The sequence below is a fragment of the Gadus chalcogrammus genome, chromosome 7 (genome assembly GCF_026213295.1).
Source record: "Gadus chalcogrammus isolate NIFS_2021 chromosome 7, NIFS_Gcha_1.0, whole genome shotgun sequence".
Taxonomy (NCBI): Eukaryota; Metazoa; Chordata; class Actinopteri; order Gadiformes; family Gadidae; genus Gadus; species Gadus chalcogrammus.
The window spans coordinates 7,940,844-7,950,496 of NC_079418.1; the positions used below are offsets into that span (position 1 = coordinate 7,940,844).

General features: G+C 46.0%; 1 long non-coding RNA gene across 1 annotated transcript; it reads right to left on the reverse strand.

The window, feature by feature from the left end:
* Positions 1 to 1,295: 1,295 nt before the first annotated feature.
* On the reverse strand, positions 1,296 to 7,434 carry LOC130386678 (uncharacterized). The gene is made up of 3 exons (XR_008896157.1): positions 7,251 to 7,434; positions 1,539 to 1,632; positions 1,296 to 1,385 (listed from the first exon to the last, which is right to left on the reverse strand). It is a non-coding gene; the product is annotated as an uncharacterized LOC130386678 (long non-coding RNA).
* Between the last annotated feature and the right edge of the window lie 2,219 nt (positions 7,435 to 9,653).

A 9,653-nucleotide genomic window follows, 5' to 3' on the forward strand; every position in this document is an offset into this window, starting at 1 on the left:
ATTTCCTATCAGCTATCATACCAATGTGCAAACCTCATGAGGAAGGATCCGCACGGAAGACTGATCCCAGTCCTCAGGCGCATCCCAGGACTCAGGTTGGCTGCGCTATAAACACATAGGGGGAATTAGTATTCAATAAATGTGGCCTAACTAAAACTAAAGCTCTTCAAAATTGTATACTTTTACCTTTCCGCGGCCGTCCGACGACAGTTTCCTTGAAGGGGTCAAGGGGACGTGACGTGAAACCTCTCCCTTCACAACCACGGTGGTAGCAAAGGGTCTCACAGTCGGGGGTGACTTGGGAGGAGACACAGGCGGAGGTGTAACAGGCAGAGGTGACTGTAGCTGCCCAAAGGAGAAGTGCCACAGAAGCTTCGCGAGAAGCGGCATCCCCAGGTCGTCACTCAGGTGGATCTATTATAATGAGAAGCACGGGTTATTATTGAATATAACTGCTGTGTTGCCTTATAAAAATGACATTACATGAATATCTCACGTGCCAAGTTATAACACGACTTACCCCATCACGACTCCCAAGGCACGTGAATCCAGCGAAAGCGGTCAGCTGTGACGCAGTACTTTACACCTGCAGAAGAAAACAAATATTAAACCATACACTATATACATATTTTACACGTGGTACCAAGAGATGGTGTTGGTACACTAAAAGCTTTCCTACAAAGATATTCTATACTGACATTATCTCTAATCATTTTTACATACCGTTCTTTGCTGCAACGCGACGAAACTCCTCTCGAAGGAATTGTTGCGGTGCCAATTCACTCACCAGCCGGGGAGGGAAATCGAGCACAAACACCTGATCCACACAAAAGTTTTGGATTACACACTATACAATTCTGTTAAATAGTCTGCCTTGAAAATACACTTTATTTGTAACACAAAAACTACCTTAGGCCATCGACTGCGGGCAGCTCTCAGAAGTCCATCGAAGGCAACTCCAGCCGCTTCGATGCCGGGGCAGTCGCCGTGAGGTTGTTGCTTGGAGCCAGCAAGCAAACGATGTCGGGGGTTCTGGGGATGTCTGCGTTCAGCAACTCAGTGCGGAGCTCAGCGGCAGACGCCCCAGGCGTAGACAGGAACCCAAACGAAAGGCAACCGTCTGGCATCCTCACGTACGGTCAACCAACGCACGCAGATGCGAGTCGCCCACAAACAGCACAAACGATAAATAAGGACAAATAAAAAGTTGTCATTCCCACTCCAAACATATTCCACAGCTAAATTATACATCATTTCTGAAAGGTCTTTGAAAAGTTTACCTGCTTAAATGGAGACTCAGGAGGGAGATCCAATCGAGGGAACTTACCAGTGTGGGCCGCAGACCGGCCAAGGCTTGACACGGTGACGTGCTCCAGTGCCACGCACTAATAAAGAGACAAATTCAACACAAAACTAAAATGAATAACTTATCTCGAGCTATTGATCTAAAAGTCAAACATCACACATTCATGCAATAGAATTCTGAGGAATATAAACGAGTTGAAAACATGCATCATTGTATCTTTACGACTACATACCAGGCTCGAAGCCTCTGGCCGGAGTCGTCGCCATGGGAAGAATCCTCTTCCACTTCATCTTGGCTAGAGACGAAGCGCGCGAGGCACGAGGCATCTAATGATTTCACAATAAGAAAAATAGAATGTTTCAAAATAGGTACAAGATTTCCCTTTACAAATATACATCAAGAAAGGATGCATGTTGAAAACCCCACCCTGTACAGATGTATTTATGTAATTATAACCATGTGTTTTCATATGAAATGAACATTAAACAGAACAGATAGGTGCAATAAATACACACATGCACAAGGTGTTCATGTGAAATCAATATATGGCTAAAGCACAGCATTTAAAACACATTGCATATGGTGGACAGAGTTAGAGTTTAGACTGTTGGGCGGATGTGTGCGTGTAAAAAGGAAATGTAACACGACATTACAGCATTTAAAACACATTGCATTGTTTGGCAGATACAATCCAAATTTTCCTAATCACAGCCAACTTATAAAGCTTTCATCCAAGGACAAATTTAAAGCCAAATATTTGCATAGAATGACATAGGCAGTACAGAAACCATTTTCCCCAAAAAATCTATTAATCGACAACTAAAATGCTAATTCAGTCAAAACCCAACCGGTAAGCAATATAATCAGCACCTCACCTTGAGTTGAACGGCGGACGATCTCCCGTTTCTCCTTTCAACACATGACAACAACAGACCTACCTTGCTTAGAAAATCTGAAAATCAGTATACAGACACACACACGACACAGCCCCCCCCCCCCCCCCCCCCAGACACACACACACAGACACACACGACACAGCCCCCCACACACACACACACGACACAGCCCCCCACACACACCTAGACACACACCTAGACACACAGACACAGACACCTAGACAGACACACACACACACACACACGTAGACAGACAGACACACACACACCTAGACAGACAGACACACACACCTAGACAGACAGACAGACAGACACACACACACACACACACCTAGACAGACAGACAGACAGACACACACACACACCTAGACAGACAGACAGACAGACAGACAGACACACACACACCTAGACAGACAGACAGACAAGAAGACAGACACACACAAACTAGACAGCACCACACCCTACGACAGACACACACACACCTAGGACAACACAAAACACACACCTACACACACACAACCTAGACAGACAGACCAGCCAGACAGACAGACAGACACACACCACACCTAGACAGACACACAAACACCTAGACAGGACACACCACACCTACACCCCCACACACCTAGACAGAACACACACACACACCTCGACAGACACACACACACACTAGACAGACCCACACACACACCTAGACAGACACACACACCCACCTAGACAGACACCCACACACACACCACCTAGAAAGACACACACACACACCTAGACCGACACACACACACAACACCTAGACAGAACACACCACACCAAACCTAGACAGAACACACACACACACCATAGTACAGACACACCACACCTAGACAGCCACACAACTAGACAGAACACACACACACCTAGACAGACACACACACACACCTAGACAGACACACACACACACACACACACACACACAACACACACACCACACACACACACAACACACACACACACACACACAACCACCACACACCACACAACACACAACACACACACACACACACCTAGACACCCACACACACACACACCTAGACCCACAACAACACACACACCACACACCTAGACACACACACACACACCACACCTAGACACACACCACACACCCACACACACACACCTAGACACCACACACACACCACACACCTAGACACACACACCACACACACCTAGACACAACACACACAACACACACAACACCACACACACACACACACACCACACACCTAGACAGACACAACACACACACCTCCGACACACACACACACACACACCTAGACAGACACCACACACACACACCTAGACAGACACACACACACACACCTAGACAGACACACACACACACACCTAGACACACCTAGACACACACACACACACCTAGACACACACACACACACACACCTAGACACACACACCTAGACACACACACACACACACACACCTAGACACACACACCTAGACACACACACACACACACACACACCTAGACAGACACACACACCCAGACACACACACACACACCTAGACACACACACCTAGACACACACACACACACACACACACACCTAGACACACACACACACACACCTAGACAGACACACACACACACACCTAGACACACACACACACACCTAGACACACACACACACACCTAGACACACACACACACACCTAGACACACACACACACACCTAGACACACACACACACACTAGACACACACACACACACCTAGACACACACACACACACCTAGACACACACACACACACACCTAGACACACACACACACCTAGACAGACACACACACCTAGACAGACACACACACCTAGACAGACACACACACCCCTAGACAGACACACACACCCCTAGACAGACACACACACCCCTAGACAGACAGACACACACCTAGACAGACAGACACACACCTAGACAGACAGACACACACCTAGACAGACAGACACACACCTAGACAGACAGCCACACACCTAGACAGACAGACACACACCTAGACAGACAGACACACACCTAGACAGACACACACACACCTAGACAGACACACACACACCTAGACAGACACACACACACCTAGACAGACACACACACACCTAGACAGACACACACACACCTAGACAGACACACACCTAGACAGACACACACACACCTAGACAGACACACACACACCTAGACAGACACACACCTAGACAGACACACACCTAGACAGACACACACACACACACACCTAGACAGACACACACACACACACACCTAGACAGACACACACACACACACACACACCTAGACAGACACACACACACACACACACCTAGACAGACACACACACACACCCCTAGACAGACACACACACACACTAGACAGACACACACACACACACCTAGACAGACACACACACACACACCTAGACAGACACACACACACACACACCTAGACAGACACACACACACACACCTAGACAGACACACACACACACACCTAGACACACACACACACACCTAGACACACACACACACACCTAGACACACACACACACACCTAGACACACACACACACACCTAGACACACACACACACACCTAGACACAGACACACACACCTAGACAGACAGACACACCTAGACAGCCACACACACCTAGACAGCCACACACACACACACACCTAGACAGCCACACACACACACACACCTAGACAGCACACACACACACCTAGACAGCCACACACACACACTAGACAGCCACACACACACACCTAGACAGCCACACACACACACCTAGACAGCCACACACACACACCTAGACAGCCACACACACACACCTAGACAGACACACACACCTAGACAGACACACACACCTAGACAGACACACACACCTAGACAGACACACACACTAGACAGACACACACACCCCTAGACAGACACACACACCCTAGACAGACACACACACCCCTAGACAGACACACACACACCTAGACAGACAGACACACACACACACACCTAGACAGACAGACACACACCTAGACAGACAGACACACACCTAGACAGACAGACACACACCTAGACAGACAGACACACACCTAGACAGACAGACACACACCTAGACAGACACACACACACCTAGACAGACACACACACACCTAGACAGACACACACACACCTAGACAGACACACACACACCTAGACAGACACACACACACCTAGACAGACACACACACACCTAGACAGACACACACACACCTAGACAGACACACACCTAGACAGACACACACACACACACCTAGACAGACACACACACCACACCTAGACAGACACACACACACCACACACACCTAGACAGACACCACACACACACACACCTAGACAGACACACACACACACACACCTAGACAGACCACACACACACACACACCTAGACAGACACCACACACACACACACACCTAGACAGACACACACACACCTAGACAGACACACACAACACACCTAGACAGCCACACACACACACCTAGACCGACACCCACCCCACCCATAGACAGACCACACACACCCAACCACACCTAGGACAGACACAACCACACACACACCTAGACAGACACCCACACACACACCTAGACACAACACACACACACCTCGGACACACACACACACCCCTAGACACACACCCACACACCTAGACACAGACCACACACACTAGGACACAGACACACCACCCTAGACAGGACACACACACCTAGACAGACACACACACCTAGACAGACACACACCACACCCCTGAGACCAGCCACACACACACCCACACCTAGACAGCCACACCACAACACACACACCTAGACAGCCACACACACACCTAGACAGCCACACACACACACACCTAGACAGCCACACACACACACCTAGACAGCCACACACACACACCTAGACAGCCACACACACACACACCTAGACAGCCACACACACACACACCTAGACAGCCACCACACACACCTAGACAGCCACACACCACAACCTAGACAGCCACACACACCACACCTAGCCAGCCACACACACACACCTAGCCAGCCACACACACACACCTAGACCGCACACCACAACACACACCTAGACAGCCCCCACACACACACCTAGGAACCGCCCCCCCAACACACACACACACCTAGACAGCCACACAGCCACACAGCCACACACACACACACACACACACACACACCTAGACAGCCACACACACACCTAGACAGCCACACACACACACACACACCTAGACAGCCACACACGGACGGCGGACGATCTCCCGTTTCTCCACATGACCAACAGCACAGCATTTGAAACACATTGCATATGGTGGAGTTTAGACTGTTGGGCGATGTGTGCGTGTAAAAAGTGAATGTAACACGACATTTCAGCATTTAAAACACATTGCACAGATACAATCCAAATTTAAAGCCAAATATTTGCGTATTAGCGTTTGAGTATTAGCGTTCCAGAAAGCTACCGAAACAACTACAACTAGGCAGAACTAAGAAACCAAACCGTTTGTAAATCCGTCCAAGATTTCAGCGGCTACCAAAACAACTACAACGAGGCAGAACTAAGAAACCAAACCGTTTGTAAATCCGTCAAGATTTCAGCGAGATAAGAGTATTAGCGTTCCAGAAAGCTACCAAAACAACTACAACGAGGCAGAACTAAGAAACCAAACCGTTTGTAAATCCGTCAAGATTTCAGCGAGATAAGAGTATTAGCGTTCCACAAAGCTTTTCTGTGGCAAGATGGCTGGCGGCCTAGACGCCGCCGTAGACCACAAAGCGCCCCACACAAACTATTACAGGGGGCTTTAATATTTTCTCGTAAATCCTTTGCTTGCAATTACTGCATCAAAAGCAAACCTAATACTTTAAACATAATTATCAATTTCATAAGGATATATATCTATGGTCGTGGGTACCATGCGCGACTTACAAGATGCATACAAAATGGCGGACAAGCATAATTATCCATTTCAGAAGGACTTACCTTGACAACGAACTTCTTTGGTTGAACCGCAAAGTTGAAAGACAGAACGTACTCAAATGAATCCGCTCACAATATTAATACGTGGAAGGGAGAGGAAAAGGGTCTATCTGAACAAAGATGTCTCAAGAAGAGAAAATCCGCTCAGAGTGAGCCGTGCACCGTTGCTGACGCGCTAGTCATTCCCTGAGTGTAACTCGCGAAGCACCATGGGAGTACACCACGCCCACGCCTGAACAGATAACAAAATGGCGTTTTATCAACACGGGTTTAATATTTTGTCGCAAACCGCCAGTCCCGGGGACGCATCTGATTTTCCCCATGAAAAACGATACATTGTCAACATTAAACAACTCGTGTTTAATCACAGTAACTGGCCAAAGAAACCTTCTTGTGAGCAGACCGGACAAGCGCTGTTTCAACCCTCTGCGCATCTACTCGGCGCAGACGTGATCCCCTAGGCAGAACTAAGAAACCAAACCGTTTGTAAATCCGTCAAGATTTCAGCGAGATAAGAGTATTAGCGTTCCAGAAAGCTACCAAAACAACTACTCCTACACAGGAGTTTGTGACAAGGACGTTGGCAAATGATACTTTAAATCATAAAAACAAATTCAAAGAAAAAACCAAACTAACGAAACAAGATAAACAAAGTAAAACAAACTAACAAAAGAAATGATTAAATAAAAATAAAAAATATATATACTTAAGGTTAAATTCTCCTAATTAGGTTAGTATCTTTTAGCTAATTTATCAGCAATTTCATTGCCATATATTCCATGGTGGTCTGGAATCCAACGAACTGAATAACTAAACCAAGGCTTATAATATTTAAAAGAAGATGCTTTACCTCTGGGCTTATAATATTTAAAAGAAGATGCTTTACCTCTGTCACTAAATCTTCACATATTGAATTATCTGTTATAAAACTTAGTATCTACAACCCATCTAAGAGCGGTTATTATTGTGGCCATCTCGATTGAGTATTCTGATAAAGTCACCCACTCTATATCTAGCTTTTTTTATTGTAACACTTGGTTCAAATCCTATTTCGTACACATGCAGCCATTTGGACACCATTCTATGATAGCTGATAACCAAGGTACACACTGTAATACTATAATCAAGAGGACATACAGGCAGTTCAAATAAAAAGAGATAGAACTTTATTGATCTGGAAACGTCACAATGTTATTGCTTAAGAAACAGATTCCATCCAACTAACTATTTACGAAAAATGCAATCAATAATTTATATAAAAGTAAATGTTTACATATCGACCAGCAACAAAGTAAATGTTTACATATCGACCAGCAACGAAGTTGGAGTAGCCTACCCAAATAATGAATTGTAATACACCAACATTGTCAACTGTCATACATAGCTAACCATAACCCTGTCATACATAGCTAAACAAGCAAATGGGGATGGAAATATTTTATTTATAACTCTAACAAAGAACTCTCCAATAGCTTTTTTTTAAGATTTAATAGGTTTCTTAAAGGCACACAAGGCAAAGATGGGTGAGAGACGCTCCATTCACCCGATAATTAGCCATTTAATCATCAGTGACTAAGAAACTGTTAAATTAACCTAAAAATGTTACCTGGTGTGCCTTTAATGAAAGACTGTGTATGTGTTTCAGAGATGTTTGTACATCTCTGCTATGTCATGCAAAATCCTACCCAATGGACCACTGTGGTACTTTTTTGCAATCCATTCATGCCACTCAATCACATTTAGGTGGTCTGACAACAGTTCTTCTGTCCGGTTGCCCCTTTGTCTCCAGACCTGCTCCTTAACAGTTCGCCAAGCACGTTCAATGTGCTGTGTATGGTTTCCTGTAATAGGATCCATATACCACATACTGTGGTTTACAGTCAAGTGTCTGAACCCCAGATCATTAAGTACGCGTATGGACCGCCATTCATCACTAATGATGTAAGAAGCCCATTTTTACCATGTCGGCATAGCAAAGGGACAAGTTCTTGTCTGGTTCGGCCTGTCCACCAGGCGCAGGATTGGTCTCTGACTCTTCCATCACTTTTCTTCACGCCCAACATGCCAAAAACCCACTTTTTTCTTTTCCACCCCCAGCCGCTCCTGCCTCTCCCATACTATATTAAAACAAAACAAAGAGAAAATGATCATGAAGGTCAAGCAAGTCGCAGCCAAAGCATAACACATTCTGTGTATAAGGGATGCATTACACAAGGATACAACAACGTTTTATTGGTCACATGCACATAGTTACTGGTGTAAGGAAATGCAATGAAATTGAGTTCGTAAAGATGTAAAGTGCATGTTGGACATTGGGGAGGGATTATTGAGGGATGGTACGGGTCGGCTTGGGACATCACGATAAAGACCTGTGCATCGTAATCAATCGGTACAATTAATTTGCGA